The sequence below is a fragment of the Arachis stenosperma genome, chromosome 6 (genome assembly GCF_014773155.1).
Source record: "Arachis stenosperma cultivar V10309 chromosome 6, arast.V10309.gnm1.PFL2, whole genome shotgun sequence".
NCBI classification, from domain to species: Eukaryota; Viridiplantae; Streptophyta; class Magnoliopsida; order Fabales; family Fabaceae; genus Arachis; species Arachis stenosperma.
In genome coordinates this window covers 38,660,694-38,677,687 of record NC_080382.1, presented here as the reverse complement: position 1 = coordinate 38,677,687, position 16,994 = coordinate 38,660,694, and the positions used below count along the sequence as shown (strand labels likewise).

At 39.5% G+C, this 16,994-nt stretch overlaps 1 non-coding gene across 1 annotated transcript; it reads right to left on the bottom strand.

Moving 5' to 3' along the window:
* Positions 1-15,291: 15,291 nt before the first annotated feature.
* Positions 15,292-15,399, bottom strand: LOC130937983 (small nucleolar RNA R71). The gene has a single exon (XR_009069169.1). It is a non-coding gene; the product is annotated as a small nucleolar RNA R71 (small nucleolar RNA).
* Between the last annotated feature and the right edge of the window lie 1,595 nt (positions 15,400-16,994).

The window sequence follows — 16,994 nt, the reverse complement described above, 5'->3', positions numbered from 1 at the left end:
GAGAAAAGCATTAGTTGGAACAACCGATCCACCTGCACATCTTAGCATGCACCGAGGACGGTGCAATCTTTAAGTGTGGGGAGGTCGATACCGATCTCCATGGGTTAGTTATTTCCTATTTCAACACCAATGTTTTATTTTATTTGATAGTTCATTGTTGCATTTGCATATTTGTTTGATTTTTGCATATTTTACCACTTGGTTGAAGTAATATCTTCTTTTTCAAGAAATTCTTATAGTATTTCACTAATTTGAATAAAACTTTTTGAAAAACTTGTATGAAGAAATTTTATTTTGGAACATGGTTTAAAGCTTGAACACACAAAACCAGTGAGATTTTGAGCCTATTTGATTGGTTGCATTTTATCAACCAATATTTTATTTTTGGTGTGTGTTATTTTCTCTAAAATTGTGATCTTTGTCTTGCTTAATTCTATATTTCCATTATTTGATGTATGCATGCACTTATATGATTGAGGCCTTATTTCACTGAGCTTAGATACCCATATGGCCTTCCCTTCCATTATCCTTTGCAGACCAATTTGAGCCTAATACACCCATTTGTTCTTTACTTTAGCACATTACTAACTCTGAGCGGAAAACAATAATGTCCTAAAATTGAATCCTTAGTTAGCTTAGACTAGTAAAAGTGCTCATGATTTAAGTGTGGGGAAGTTGGGTTTGGAAATATTTGGTTTGAATAATTGGGTGCTGTATATTTTAGTGAAAATGTGCAAAATAATGGTTGAGCACACGTTATTGCATTCAATACTTTAATCATATGCATTGAAAAAAAAAAGTGAAAAAGAAAAGAAAAAGAGCAATTAATAAAAGGGGACAAAATGCCCCAAAATAAATAGTGAAATCAATGCATATGAGCTGTACTCAAAACTTGGAATGCATAAACATGTGAAAAGCAGAGTAATGGGAAGTTATATTTTGTATTTTAATTAAATAGATTGTCTTAAGTTAGGTGGAAAGTTTATGTTAATTAAGGATTCAGATTTTAGTCCACTTAGCCAATTACAATCCTACCTTGACCCTAACCCCATTACAACCCTTGAAAGACCTCTTGATATGTGTATTTATGCATTAAATTTTTGTTGATTGGTAGATGAAGAGCAAGTCTTAGAAAGCAAGATTAGTAGAGAATCGAGAGAATCGAACCTCAAACACCTGAGCGATTAGAGTGATATACACTACCAGTGAGGGTTCGATGCTCGATTCCTTGTTCCCGGATTTCATGAGCTATCTTCTTCTTGAAAGTTATTTGTATTGTATTTTGTGATTTAAATTAGTGAAATCCAGTTCATATCTGTTCTTGAAAGATTTATTTACTTTTTCACCAAGTAGGTAGAATCATCTTTGCATTTAGTTGCATTCATAGGTTGCATTTCATACATTCTACCATTCCTCTTCATTCCTTTATAGCTTCTCTTGAGCTTAGCATGAGGACATGCTAATGTTTGAGTGTGGGGAGGTTGATAAACCCATATTTCATGGTTTATCTTGTGCTCAATTGAGTGGTTTTTATCAACTCTTTACCCACTTATTCATACTATTTGCATGGTTTTACATTTGCCTTCCTAATTATGTGCTTTGATTGAAAACATGCTTCTTTGGCCTTAAGTTCCCTATGTTTAATCCTCTCTTATTACCATTAGATGCCTTGATATGCGTGTTAAGTGATTTCAGATATTAAAAGGCAGGAATGACTCAGAGGATGGAAAGGAAGCATGTGAAAGTGGAAGGAATACAAGAAGTTGGAGAAACTGCTAAGCTGTCCAGCCTGACCTCTTCACACTCAAACGGCTATAACTTTAGCTACAAAGGTCCAAATGAGATGGTTTTAGTTGCATTGGAAAGCTAACGTCCTGGGCTTCGCAACGATTTATAATTTTCCATAGCTGCCTCGACGCCAAGCGACGCGAACGCGTGGATCACGCGGCCGCATCGCATCTGCGAACCTCAATCCACGCGGCCGCGTGGACGACGCCTCCACGTCACTCTTTCGCGACCTGTACGGACCAGAAAGCACTGGGAGTGATTTTTGGGCTGCTTTTGACCCAGTTTTCAACCAAGAACACACAGATTAGAGGCTATAAAGTAGGGGAATGCATGCATTCATAATTATTCACTAATAATTCACTTTTCATGATTTAGATCTAGTTTTGGGAGGGGTTCTCTCCTCTCTCTTTAGGATTAGGATTTAGGATTTAGGATTTAGGACTTCTCTTATTTTTTAGGAGTGACTCTCAATATCAGGTTCAATGTTCTTTGTATTTATTTATTTTCAATGTCCTTTGTATTTATTTATGTTCAATGTTCCATGTTTGGATTGATTTTCTTAATTAATGTTATTTAAGGTATTTCAGTTTATGGTTGTTTTATTTATGAATGCTTTTTATTTAATTCAGGTAGTTTTCCTTTTGGCCTTGGTTAAATAATTGGTGACTCTTGAGTTATCAAACTCATTGTTGATTGAAAATTGGAATTCTTAGAGAACTAATTCGAGATCCAATAACTCTAACTTTTCCCAAGGAAAGACTGGGACTTGAGGATTCGAATTAATTCATCCACTTAACTTACCTTCATAGTTAGAGGTTAACAAAGTGGGATTAAAAATCCAATTCTCATCATAATTGATAAGGATAGGACTTCCAGTTTTTATACCTTGCCAAGAGATTTTATTAGTATTATTTTATTTTACTTGTCATATAACATATTCCCACCTTACTTCCAAAACCCCAAATTTACAATCTCCATAACCAATAATAAGAGCATACTTCCCCGCAATTCCTTGAGAAGACGACCCGAGGTTTAAATATTCGGTTAACAATTTTTAAAGGGGTTTGTTACTTGTGACAACCAAAACGTTTGTACGAAGGGATTTCTGTCGGTTTAGAGACTATATCTACAACGCGACTATTTTTATGAAATTCTTTACTGGCAAAATTCCTAACGTCACTGATGAGCGGATAATTTATACGCTTGTTGGCACTCTTTTTAGTATGTTTTTAGTACATTTTAGTTAGTTTTTAGCATGTTTTTATTAGTTTTCATTTAAAATTCACTTTTTTGGGATTTACTATGAGTTTGTGTGTTTTTCTATGATTTCAGGTAATTTCTGGCTGAAATTGAGGGACTTGAGCAAAAATCTGATTCAGAGGCTGAAAAAGGACTGCAGATGCTGTTGGATTCTGACCTTCCTACACTCGAAGTGGATTTTCTGGAGCTACAGAAGCCCAATTGGCGCGCTCCCAATTGCGTGGGAAAGTAGACATCCTGGGCTTTCCAGAAATGTATAATAGTCCATACTTTGCCCGAGATTTGATGGCCCAAACCGGCGTTGTAAATCAGCTTCAGAATTCCTAGCGTTTAACGCCGGAACTGGTATAAAAATTGGAGTTAAACGCCCAAACTGGCACAAAAGCTGGCGTTTAACTCCAGGAAAAGTCTCTACACATGAAAGCTTCAATGCTCAGCCAAAGCACACACCAAGTGGACCCTGGAAGTGGATTTTTACGTCATTTACTCATTTCTGTATATCCTAGGTTACTAGTTCACTATTAATAGGACCTTTTGACATTGTATCTCTACCTCATGACACATTACACGTTTCCTATTGTATCTTCTACGGCATGAGTCTCTAAACCCCATGGTTGGGGGTGAGGAGCTCTGCTGTGTCTTGATGGATTAATGCAATTACTACTATTTTTTATTCAATCACGCTTGCTTCTATTCTAAGATATCACTTGTTCCTAAACCTGATGAATGTGATGATCCGTGACACTCATCATCATTCTCACCATGAACGTGTGTCTGACAACCACCTCGGTTCTACCTTAGATTGAGTAGATATCTCTTGGATTCTTCAATCAGAATCTTCGTGGTATAAGCTAGAATTGATGGCGGCATTCAAGAGAATCCGGAAGGTCTAAACCTTGTCTGTGGTATTCTGAGTAGGATTCAGGGATTGAATGACTGTGATGAGCTTCAAACTCATGATTGTGGGGCGTTAGTGACAGACGCAAAAGAATCACTGGATTCTATTCCGACATGATCGAGAACCGACAGATGAATAGCCGTGCTGTGACAGAGCACGTTGAACATTTTCACTGAGAGGATGGGAGGTAGCCATTGACAACAGTGAAACCCTACATACAACTTGCCATGGAAGGAGCCTTGCGTGCATGAAGAAGAAGACAGTAGGAAAGCAGAGATTCAGAAGATAGAGCATCTCCAAAACCTCAACCTGTTCTCCATTACTGCAAAACAAGTATTTATTTCATGTTCTTCTACTTTTCACAATTAAACCTGAGAATTATTGATATCCTGACTAAGAGTTACAAGATAACCATAGCTTGCTTCAAGCCGACAATCTCCGTGGGATCGACCCTTACTCACGTAAGGTATTACTTGGACGACCCAGTGCACTTGCTGGTTAGTTGTGCGGAATTGCAAAAGTGTGATTGTAACTTCGTGCACCAAGTTTTTGGCGCCGTTGCTGGGGATTGTTCGAGTTTGGACAACTGACGGTCTATCTTGTTGCTTAGATTAGGACTGTTTTATTTTTGTTGGTTTAAAGTCTTTTATTTGAGTTTAGTTTCATATTCTAAGTTTGGTGTCTTCTTTGTGTTTTCCTTTAAAATTTTCGAAAATTTGTGCTTGATTTTCTAAAAATTTTAAGTTTGGTGTCATTTTGTTGTTTTCCTCTTTCCTCATTTTAAAAAAAAAAATCAAATCTTTTTCAAAATAATTTTCAATCATATCTTTTTAATTGCTAATTCCAAAATCCTTTTAATTGATTACTTAATTTAGTTTTCAATTTGCTTTGATTTTATTCTCTTTTGATTTTTGAATTTTTATTTTATTTTTCATTTATTTTATTTTATTATTTTCAGTTATTTTAAAAAAAATAAAAAATAAAATAATATCCGCATCATCTCCCTTTCTCCATCATGGACCTAAGTGGAATTAAGCAGTCCAGAAGGACTCTAGGGTCATATGCTAACCCCATTACAGCTGCATATGGGAGTAGCATCTATATACCTCCCATTAAAGCAAGCAGCTTTGAGCTAAATTCTCAACTCATTATCATGGTGCAGCAAAATTGCCAGTATTCCGGTCTTCCACAGGAAGAACCTACTGAGTTTCTGGCACAGTTCTTACAAATTGCTGACACAATACGTGATAAAGAGGTGGATCAGAATGTCTACATATTATTACTGTTTCCATTTGCTGTAAAAGACCAAGCTAAGAGGTGGTTGAATAACCAACCCACAGCAAGTATAAAAACATGGAGACAGTTATCAGACAAATTCCTAAATCAATTTTACCCTCCAAAAAGGATAACACAGCTAAGGCTGGACATCCAAGGCTTTAAACAAGAGGATAATGAATCCCTTTATAATGCTTGGGAGAGGTATAGAGGTATGTTAAGGAAATGCCCCTCTGAAATATTTTCAGAGTGGGTACAGTTAGACATCTTCTACTATGGGCTTACAGAAAAAGCTCAGATGTCTTTAGACCACTCAGCTGGTGGATCTATACACATGAGGTGCTCCAAGAAACTAAAATTGCTAACAAGAACATAGAATCACAGTTGAATAAGACAAAACAGCAGTTATCTAAATAGATAACAGAAGAATGCCAAGCAGTTCAACTGAGGAGTGGAAAGACATTGAATAACACAGCTCAAAGTGGCAAAAAGCCAAGAAAGGAACAACTGACAGAGGATAACCAAACCACTGTCCAAAATCCCTCTGAGGACAGTAAGAGCCCAGAGAGGAATACTCCTAGCGTTCAAACGCCAGAAAGGGGGGAAAAGTTGGCATTAAACGCCCATTCCTTACCCAATTCTGGCGAAACGCCAGAAAGGGGGGAAAAGTTGGCGTTAAATGCCCATTCCTCACCCAATCCTGGCGTTTAAACGCCAATGAGGAATCAGACACCTGAGAGTGCTGATAGTAACCCCTCTAAAAAGGCTTCTCCAACCACCTCTGTAGGGAATAAACCTGCAGCAACTAAGGTTGAAGAATATAAAGCCAAGATGCCTTATCCTCAGAAACTCCGCCAAGCAGAACAGGATAAACAATTTGCCCGCTTTGCAGACTATCTAAGGACTCTTGAAATAAAGATTCCGTTTGCAGAGGCACTTGAGCAAATACCTTCTTATGCTAAGTTCATGAAAGAGATCTTAAGTCATAAGAAGGATTGGAGAGAAACTAAAAAAGTGTTTCTCACTGAAGAATGCAGTGCAGTCCTTCTGACAAGCTTACCAGAAAAGCTTCAAGATCCAGGAAGCTTTATGATTCCATGCACATTAGAAGGTGCTTGTACCAAGACAGCCCTATGTGACCTTGGAGCAAGTATCAATCTAATACCTGCATCCACTATCAGAAAGCTTGGTTTGACTGAAGAAGTCAAACCAACCCGGATATGTCTCCAACTTTCTGATGGCTCCATTAAATATCCATCAGGCATAATTGAGGACATGATTGTCAAGGTTGAGCCATTCGCCTTTCCAACTGACTTTGTAGTGTTGGAAATGGAGGAGCACAAGAGTGCAAATCTCATCCTAGGAAGACCTTTCCTAGCAACTGGACGAACTCTTATTGATGTACAAAAAGGGGAAGTAACCCTGAGAGTCAATGAGGATGAGTTCAAATTGAGTGCTGTCAAAGCAATGCAGCATCCAGACACATCAAATGACTGCATGAGCGCTGATATTATTGACTCTTTGGTGGAAGCGATCAATATGACTGGAAGTTTAGAATCAGAGCTAGAGGACATCTTCAAGGATGTTCAGCCTGATCAGGAGGGACCAGAGGAAATAAAAGAATTTTTGAAAATTCCTCAGGAAGAGGATAAGCCTCCCAAACTTGAGCTCAAACCACTACCACCATCCCTGAAGTATGCATTTCTAGGAGAGGGTGACACTTTTTCAGTGATCATAAGCTCTGCTTTAAATTCACAGGAAGAGGAAGCACTAATTCAAGTGCTAAGGACACACAAGACAGCTCTTGGATGGTCCATAAGTGAGCTTAAGGGCATTAGCCCAGCAAGATGCATGCACAAGATCCTATTGGAGGATAATGCCAAACAAGTGGTTCAACCACAAAGGCGGCTAAATCCAGCCATGAAGGAGGTGGTGCAGAAAGAGGTCACAAAATTACTAGAGGCTGGGATTATTTATCCTATTTCTGATAGCCCCTGGGTGAGCCCTGTCCAAGTTGTCCCCAAGAAGGGAGGCATGACAGTGGTTCATAATGAAAAGAATGAACTGGTTCCTACAAGAATAGTTACAGGGTGGCGTATGTGTATTGACTACAGAAGGCTCAATACAGCCACCAGGAAGGATCATTTTCCTTTACCATTCATAGACCAGATGCTAGAAAGACTAGCGGGTCACAATTATTACTGCTTTTTGGATGGCTATTCAGGCTATAATCAAATTGCAGTGGACCCTCAAGATCAAGAGAAAACAGCATTCACCTGTCCTTCTGGCGTGTTTGCTTACAGAAGAATGCCTTTTGGTCTATGCAATGCACCTGCAACTTTTCAGAGATGCATGCTCTCCATCTTCTCTGATATGGTAGAGAAGTTCTTGGAAGTCTTCATGGATGACTTCTCAGTATTTGGAGACTCATTCAGCTCCTGTCTTGGTCATCTAGCACTTGTCCTGAAAAGATGCCAAGAGACTAACCTGGTCTTAAACTGGGAGAAATGTCACTTTATGGTGACTGAAGGAATTGTCCTTGGGCACAAAATTTCAAGCAAGGGAATAGAGGTGGATCAAGCAAAGGTAGAGGTAATTGAAAAATTACCATCACCTGCCAATGTTAAGGCAATCAGAAGCTTTCTGGGGCATGCAGGATTCTATAGAAGGTTTATAACAGATTTTTCAAAAATTGCAAAACCTCTAAGCAACCTGCTAGCTGCTAACACACCATTTGTGTTTGACACACAGTGTCTACAGGCGTTTGAGACCCTGAAAGCCAAGCTGGTCACAGCACCAGTCATCTCTGCACCAGACTGGACATTGCCATTTGAACTAATGTGTGATGCTAGTGACCATGCCATTGGTGCAGTGTTGGGACAGAGGCATAACAAGCTTCTGCACGTCATTTATTATGCTAGCCATGTTCTAAATGACGCACAGAAGAATTACACAACCACAGAAAAGGAGTTACTTGCAGTGGTCTATGCCATTGACAAGTTTAGATCCTATTTAGTAGGATCAAAAGTGATTGTGTACACTGACCATGCTGCTCTTAAATACTTACATACAAAGCAGGATTCAAAACCCAGGCTCATAAGGTGGGTGCTGCTTCTGCAAGAGTTTGATATAGAAATAAAAGACAGAAAAGGGACAGAGAACCAAGTAGCTGATCATCTGTCCCGAATAGAACCAGTAGCTAGGGCGTCCCTCCTTTCTACTGAGATCTCTGAGACCTTTCCAGATGAGCAACTCTTTGCCATTCAGGAAGCTCCATGGTTTGAAGACATTGCAAATTATAAAGCTGTGAGGTTCATACCCCAGGAGTACAGCAGGGTGCAAAGAAAGAAATTAATTTCAGATGCCAAGTACTACCTATGGGATGAGCCATATCTCTTTAAGAGATGTGCAGACGGAATGATCCGCAGATGTGTACCTAGAGAGGAAGCACAAAGGATCCTGTGGCATTGCCATGGATCACAGTATGGGGGACATTTCGGAGGTGAGCGAACAGCCACTAAGGTCCTCCAATGTGGCTTCTACTGGCCTACTCTCTATAGAGATGCCCGAGAGTTTGTGCGTAACTGTGATAGTTGCCAAAGAGCTGGTAACTTGCCTCATGGGTACGCCATGCCTCAACAAGGGATCTTAGAGATTGAATTGTTTGATGTATGGGGTATTGACTTCATGGGTCCTTTCCCACCATCATACTCAAACACTTACATTCTGGTGGCAGTGGACTATGTATCTAAATGGGTAGAAGCAATTGCCACACCCACTAATGATACTAAGACCGTGCTGAAATTCCTCCAGAAACACATCTTCAGCAGGTTTGGTGTTCCCAGAGTACTAATCAGTGACGGGGGCACTTATTTCTGCAATAAACAGCTGTACTCTGCTATGGTCCGATATGAAATTAGCCACAAAATAGCAACTCCGTATCATCCACAGACAAATGGGCAAGCTGAAGTCTCTAACAGAGAGCTAAAAAGAATCTTAGAATGGACTGTAATTGCCCGTAGAAAGGATTGGGCAAAGAGCTTGGATGATGCTCTGTGGGCATACAGAACAGCATTCAAGACTCCTATAGGAACCTCTCCATACCAACTTGTGTATGGTAAAGCCTGTCATCTACCCGTGGAACTGGAACATAAAGCATACTGGGCAACCAGATTCCTAAACCTGGATGCTAAGTTAGCTTGTGAAAAAATATTACTCCAGCTAAATGAGCTAGATGAATTTAGACTCAGTGCCTTTGAAAATGCAAAAATTTATAAGGAAAAGGCAAAGAAGTGGCATGACAAGAAGTTGTCATCCAGAGTCTTTGAGCCAGGACAAAAAGTTCTGCTCTTCAACTCTAGGCTCAGACTATTCCCAGGAAAACTTAAATCTCGGTGGAGGGGTCCGTATGTGATTACAGGAGTATCACCATATGGATATGTTGAGCTTCAGGATATTGATTCTGATAAAAAGTTCATTTTTAATGGACAGAGGATCAAACATTATCTTGAAAGCAATTTTGAGCAAGAATGCTCAAAACTGAGGCTTGAATGAATCTCAGTAAAGGTCCAGCTAAAGACAATAAAGAAGCGCTTGCTGGGAGGCAACCCAGTCATTAGCAGGTTATCTATTTTATTTAATAAAAGTTTGATACATATTCTCCAAGGTTGATCATCAAAATTGAAGGAATTCACAGAGTTAAAGAAGGATTCAGTGCAAAAAGTAGAGAAAAGGAGCTTGCTGGCAAAAAAACACCAGTAAAGGGAACTCTGGGCGTTAAACGCCAGAATGGATACCATTCTGGGCGTTTAACGCCAGTAAAGGTACCATTTTGGGCGTTAAACGCCAGAATGGGTACCATTTTGGGCGTTTAACGCCAGAATTGCAGCATCCTGGGCGTTTAGCAAAACGCCCAGTGATAAAGGGGTTTCTGGCGTTTAACGCCAGCCAGGGCACCTGGCTGGGCGTTAAACGCCCATAATGGTATCCATTCTGGCGTTTAACGCCAGAAAGGTAGGGGACAGAGATTTTGTTTTCCACTTTAATTTTTTTTCAAACTTTCTTGTTTTGATCCATAATTTTCTGCATGAACACATTACAAACTTTCATCATTCACCTTGAAATTTCAAAAAAATTAAAATCATTCTTCAAATCTCTTTCAAATCCTTTCCAAATCTTCTTCAAAAACTCTAATATCTTCTCAAATTATTTCCATATCTTCTCAAATCTCCTTCAAAATTTTTGAAATCTCTCCCCCTCCCTTATAAATACACGTTCGGCCATCCCCCTTTCCCCACCATTCGAGTTTGCTCTCCTCCTCTCTCTCCTCTTTCCTTTCTTTTGCTTGAGAACAAGCAAACCTCTAAGTTTGGTGTGTTTTTCTGTGATCACTAAGCTAAGGCTCATCAAGATCATGGCTCCCAAAGGAAAACAAACCAATTCAAGAGGTAAGAAAGAGAATGCTCCAAAGGATCTTTAGAGTCAAGAGAGGTTCTTAACCAAAGAACATGCAGACCATTACCACAAAATAATGGGTCTAAGGTCAGTGATCCCGGAAGTTAAATTTGATCTGAAAGAAGATGAATATCCGGAGATCCAAGAGCAAATTCAAAACAGAGGATGGGAAGTTCTAACCAACCCTGAGACAAAGGTTGGAAGAAACATGGTTCAGGAATTCTACTCAAATCTGTGGCTGACAGATAAGCAGAGAATGGCTGGAACTACTTTCCATACCTACAAAACCATGGTCAGAGGGAGAATTATTTACTTCCATCTGGACAAAATAAGAGAGGTCTTCAAATTGCCTCAACTACAAGATGATCTTGAATCCTTTAATAGGAGAATGGTGAGAGTAGATAAGGGGCTGGATCAAGTTCTAGAGGACATATGCCTCCCTGGAACCAAGTGGATGACCAATTCAAAAGGTGTCCCAAACCAACTCAAGAGGGGAGATCTCAAACCAGTTGCAAGAGGTTAGTTAGACTTCATTGGGCGTTCTATTTTGCCCACTAGTAACCATTCTGAGGTTACTATCAAGAGAGCAGTGATGATTCATTGCATTATGCTGGGAAAAGAAGTGGAGATTCATCATCTGATTGCTTGTGAGATTTACACAATTGCAAACAAGAACTCCACTGAAGCCAAACTGGCTTACCCAAGCTTAATCTCTTTGCTATGTAAAGATGCTGGGGTGAGGATTGGAGTATATGAATTCATCCCAATTGAACACCCAATCACCAAGAAGTCATTGGAAGGACAAATGCAAGATAACTCTATCAAAAGGAGGGCGCAGGAGTTCCTCCCTAAACTTCCTGAAATTAACTACTGGACCTGCCTAGAAGCATCTGTTGCCAAGCTGCAAGAAGCTATGGAACAAATTAAGGAAGAACAACAGAATCAAAACTGCATGCTCTGCAAATTGTTGAAGGAACAAGAGAAGCAGGGGCGTGAGTGATGAGCGGATAATTTATACGCTTTTTGGCATTGTTTTTAGTATGTTTTTAGTATGATCTAGTTAGTTTTTAGTATATTTTTATTAGTTTTTAGTTAAAATTCACTTTTCTGGATTTTACTATGAGTTTGTGTGTTTTTCTGTGATTTCAGGTATTTTCTGGCTGAAATTGAGGGATCTGAGCAAAAATCTGATCCAGAGACTCAAAAGGACTGCAGATGCTGTTGGATTCTGACCTCCCTGCACTCGAAGTGGATTTTCTGGAGCTACAGAAGCCCAATTGGCGCGCTCTTAACGGCGTTGGACAGTAGACATTCTGGGCTTTCCAGCAATATATGATAGTCCATACTTTGCCCAAGATTTGATGGCCCAAACCGGCGTTCAAAGTCACCCCAAGAAATTCCAGCGTTAAACGCCGGAACTGGCACCTAAATGGGAGTTAAACGCCCAAACTGGCATAAAAGCTGGCGTTTAACTCCAAGAAGAGTCTCTACACGAAAATGCTTCATTGCTCAGCCCAAGCACACCCCAAGTGGGCCCGGAAGTGGATTTTTATGTCATTTACTCATCTCTGTACACCCTAGGCTACTAGTTTTCTATAAGTAGGACCTTTTACTATTGTATTTTCATCTTTGGATTATTTTTAGATCCTTTGATCATCTTTGGACATCTAGTTCTTAGATCACTGGGAGGCTGGCCATTCGGCCATGCCTAGACCTTGTTCTTATGTATTTTCAACGGTGGAGTTTCTACACACCATAGATTAAGGTGTGGAGCTCTGCTGTACCTCGAGTATTAATGCAATTACTATTGTTCTTCTATTCAATTCCGCTTGTTCTTGTTCCAAGATATCACCTGTTCTTCAACTTGATGAATGTGATGATCCGTGACACTCATCATCATTCTCACTTATGAACAAAGTGACTGACAACCATTCTTGTTCTACAAGCATACGAGGCTTAGTGAATATCTCTTGGATTCCTGATACACGATGCATGGTTGATCGCCTGACAACCGAGTGCTCGCCTGACAAACGAGCCAGCCATTCCGTGAGATCAGAGTCTTCGTGGTATAGGCGAGAACTGATGGCGGCATTCAAGAGAATCCGGAAGGTCTAACCTTGTCCGTGGTATTCTGAGTAGGATTCAATGATTGAATGACTGTGACGTGCTTCAAACTCCTAGCAGGCGGGGCGTTAGTGACAGACGCAAAAGGATCGATGGATTTTATTCCGGCCTGACCGAGAACCGACAGCTGATTAGCCATATGCTGTGACAGAGCATGGGAACATTTTCACTGAGATTTACAAGGTGACCATAGCTTGCTTCATAGCAACAATCTCCGTGGGATCGACCCTTACTCGCGTAAGGTTTATTACTTGGACGACCCAGTGCACTTGCTGGTTAGTTGTGCGAAGTTGTGTTTATGCCATGGTATTGAGCACCAAGTCTTTGGAGCCATTACTAGGGATTATTTCGTGTATTAAAAAGTAGTGATCACAATTTCGTGCACCAAGTTTTTGGCGCCGTTGCCAGGGATTGTTTGTGTATGGACAACTGACGGTTCATCTTGTTGCTTAGATTAGGTATTATTTTTCTTCAGACTTCTTAAGAATGAATTCTAGTGTTTCAAGGTGATGTTCTTATCATCACCAAAGCTGATTGATCATCATCAATTTAGCTCTTGAATGCAATGTCCTGCTGAAGCTTAGCTAGCTATGTCTAATTCCTTTAGACTAAAGCTTTAGACTAACATTGCATGATTCCTGGAATTCTCATTAAGAATTTTGATACCTTTATTTTCTTCTTCCACTTAATTTTCGAAAAATCCAAAAAAAAATTACAAAATCATAAAAACAAAAAAAAATTATTTCTTTTTTAAGTCTAGTGTCTCATTTTAAGTTTGGTGTCAATTGCATGTTCTTCTTGCATTTTTCAAATTTATGCATGTGTCTTCATTTATCTTCAAGTTGTTCTTGATGATTTCCTTGTTTTGATCTTTGAATTCTATTGACTTGAGTGTTTTGTTGTTTCTCATGTGCATTCTCATCTTGTTAGTGTCAGTAGTATACAAACTGCTAAGTTTGGTGTCTTGCATGCATTATTATTTGATTTTAGTTGCATTTTGATTATTCCTTATTATTAAAAATCCAAAAATATTTTTAATTTGTGTCTTTTCAAGTCAATAACACAGAGAATTGAAGATTCAGAACATACTGCAGAGGAATCACACAGAAAAAGCTGGGCATTCAAAAATGCCCAGTGAAGAAGACAGACTGGCGTTTAAACACCAGCCAGGGTGCCTGGCTGGGCGTTTAACGCCCAAAAGGGTAGTAGTTTGGGCGTTAAACGCCAGAATGTGCACCATTCTGGGCGTTTAACGCCAGGATGGCACAAGGGGGAGGATTTTGTTTTCAAAATCAATTTTTTTTCAAGTTTTCAAAGTTTTTCAAAATCAAATCTTTTTCAAATCATATCTTTTCAATCAAATGTTTTCAAAATCAATTTCTTTCCTTTTTCAAAGATACTTACTAACAATTAATGATTTGATTGAACATTTTAAGTATGTTGCCTTTTCTGTTGAGAAAGGTTTAATGTTTGAATCATATCTTTCTTGTTAGGCAAGTCATTAATTTTTAAAATCAAATCTTTTTAAAATTGTTTTCAAATCATATCTTTTCAATCATATCTTTTTAAAACCATAATTTTTCAATCAAATCTTTTTAATCACATCTTTTTCAAAAAAGTTTTCAATCAAATCTTTTTTATTTCTAATTTCAAAATCTTTTACAAAAATCACTTGATTTCTTTTCCACTCTTATTTTCGAAAATCAATTAAGTGTTTTTCAAAATGTTTTCAAAATCTTTTACTTAATTTTCGAAAATTACTTCCCTTCTTCTCACATCCTTCTATTTATGGACTAACACTATTCCTTAATGCAAAATTCGAACTCCATCTTCTTTGATAAGTTCGAATTTTCTACCTCTGTCTTCCATTTTTCTTCCTCTGACACCTCAAGGAATCTCTATACTGTGACATAGAGGATTCCACATTCTCTTGTTCTCTTCTCTTTCATATGAGCAGGAGCAGAGACAAAGGCATTCTTGTTGAAGCTGACCCTGAACCTGAAAGGACCTTGAAGCGAAAGCTAAGAGAAGCTAAGGCACAACTCTCTGTTGAGGACCTGACCGAATTCTTCAAGGAAGAAGAACCTATGGCAGCCGAAAACAACAACAATGCCAACAATGCATGGAAGGTGTTGGGTGACTTTACTGCACCTACTCCCGACTTCTATGGGAGAAGCATCTCTATCCCTGCCATTGGAGCAAACAACTTTGAGCTTAAGCCTCAATTAGTTTCTCTAATGCAACAGAATTGCAAGTTCCATGGACTTCCATTGGAAGATCCTCATCAGTTCTTAGCTGAGTTCTTGCAAATCTGTGACACAGTCAAGACTAATGGGGTTGACCCTGAGGTCTACAGACTGATGCTATTCCCTTTTGCTGTAAGAGACAGAGCTAGGACATGGTTGGACTCACAACCTAAAGAAAGCCTGGACTCTTGGGAAAAGCTAGTCAATGCCTTCTTGGCAAAGTTCTTTCCACCTCAAATATTGAGTAAGCTTAGAGTGGAAGTCCAAACCTTCAGACAGAAGGATGGTGAATCCCTCTATGAAGCTTGGGAAAGATACAAACAATTGATCAGAAAGTGTCCCTCAGACATGCTTTCTGAATGGAGCATCATAGGTATTTTCTATGATGGTCTCTCTGAACTATCCAAGATGTCTTTGGATAGCTCTGCTGGAGGATCTCTTCATCTGAAGAAGACGCCTACAGAGGCTCAAGAGCTCATTGAAATGGTTGCAATAACCAATTCATGTACACTTCTGAAAGAAATCCTGTGAACAATGGGACAAGTCAGAAGAAAGGAGTTCTTGAGATTGATACTCTGAATGCCATTTTGGCTCAGAACAAGATATTGACTCAACAAGTCAATTTGATTTCTCAAAGTCTGTCTGGAATGCAAAATGCACCAAGCAGTACTAAGGATGCTTCATCTGAAGAAGAAGCTTATGATCCTGAGAACCCTTCAATGGAAGAGGTGAATTACCTAGGAGAACCCTATGGAAACACCTATAATTCTTCATGGAGAAATCACCCAAATTTCTCATGAAAGAATCAAGAGAGACCTCAACAAGGTTTCAATAACAATAATGGTGGAAGAAACAGGTTTAGCAATGGCAAGCCTTTTCCATCATCTTCTCAGCAACAGACAGAGAATTCTAAGCAGAACCCCTCTGACTTAGCAACCATGGTCTCTGATCTAATCAAAACCACTCAAAGTTTCATGACTGAAACAAGGTCCTCCATTAGGAATTTGGAGGCACAAGTGGGACAGCTGAGCAAGAAAATTACTGAACTCCCTCCAAGTACTCTTCCAAGCAATACAGAAGAAAATCCAAAAGGAGAGTGCAAGGCCATCAACATGGCCGAATTTGGAGAGGAAGGGGAGGAAGTGAACGCCACTGAGGAAGACCTCAATGGGCGTGCACTGACCTCCAATGAGTTCCCTAATGAGGAACCATGGGAATCTGAGGCTCAAAATGAGACCATAGAGATTCCATTGGACTTACTTCTGCCTTTCATGAGCTCTGATGAGTATTCTTCCTCTGAAGAGGATGAGTATGTCACTGAAGAGCAAGTTGCTAAATACCTTGGAGCAATCATGAAACTAAATGACAAGTTATTTGGAAATGAGACTTGGAAGGATGAACCCCCTTTGCTCACCAAAGAACTGGATGACTTGTCTAGGCAGAAATTACCTCAAAAGAGACAAGATCCTGGGAAGTTTTCCATACCTTGTACCATAGGCACCATGACCTTCAAGAAGGCTCTGTGTGACTTAGGGTCAAGTGTAAACCTCATGCCTCTCTCTGTAATGGAGAAGCTAGGGATCTTTGAGGTACAAGTTGCAAGAATCTCATTAGAGATGGCAGACAACTCAAGAAAACAAGCTCATGGACTTGTAGAGAATGTTTTGGTAAAAGTTGAAGACCATTACATCCCTACTGATTTCATAGTCCTAGAGACTGGGAAGTGCATGGATGAATCTATCATCCTTGGCAGACCCTTCCTAGCCACAGCAAAGGCTGTGATTGATGTTGATGGAGGTGAACTGATCATTCAAGTGAATGAAGAATCCTTTGTGTTTAAGGCTCAAGGATATCCCTCTGTCATTTGAAGAGCTCAATTCAGAGTCAAACAGAGCCCCCACAGTCAAACTCTAAGTTTGGTGTTGGGAGGCCACAACAAACTCTAAGTT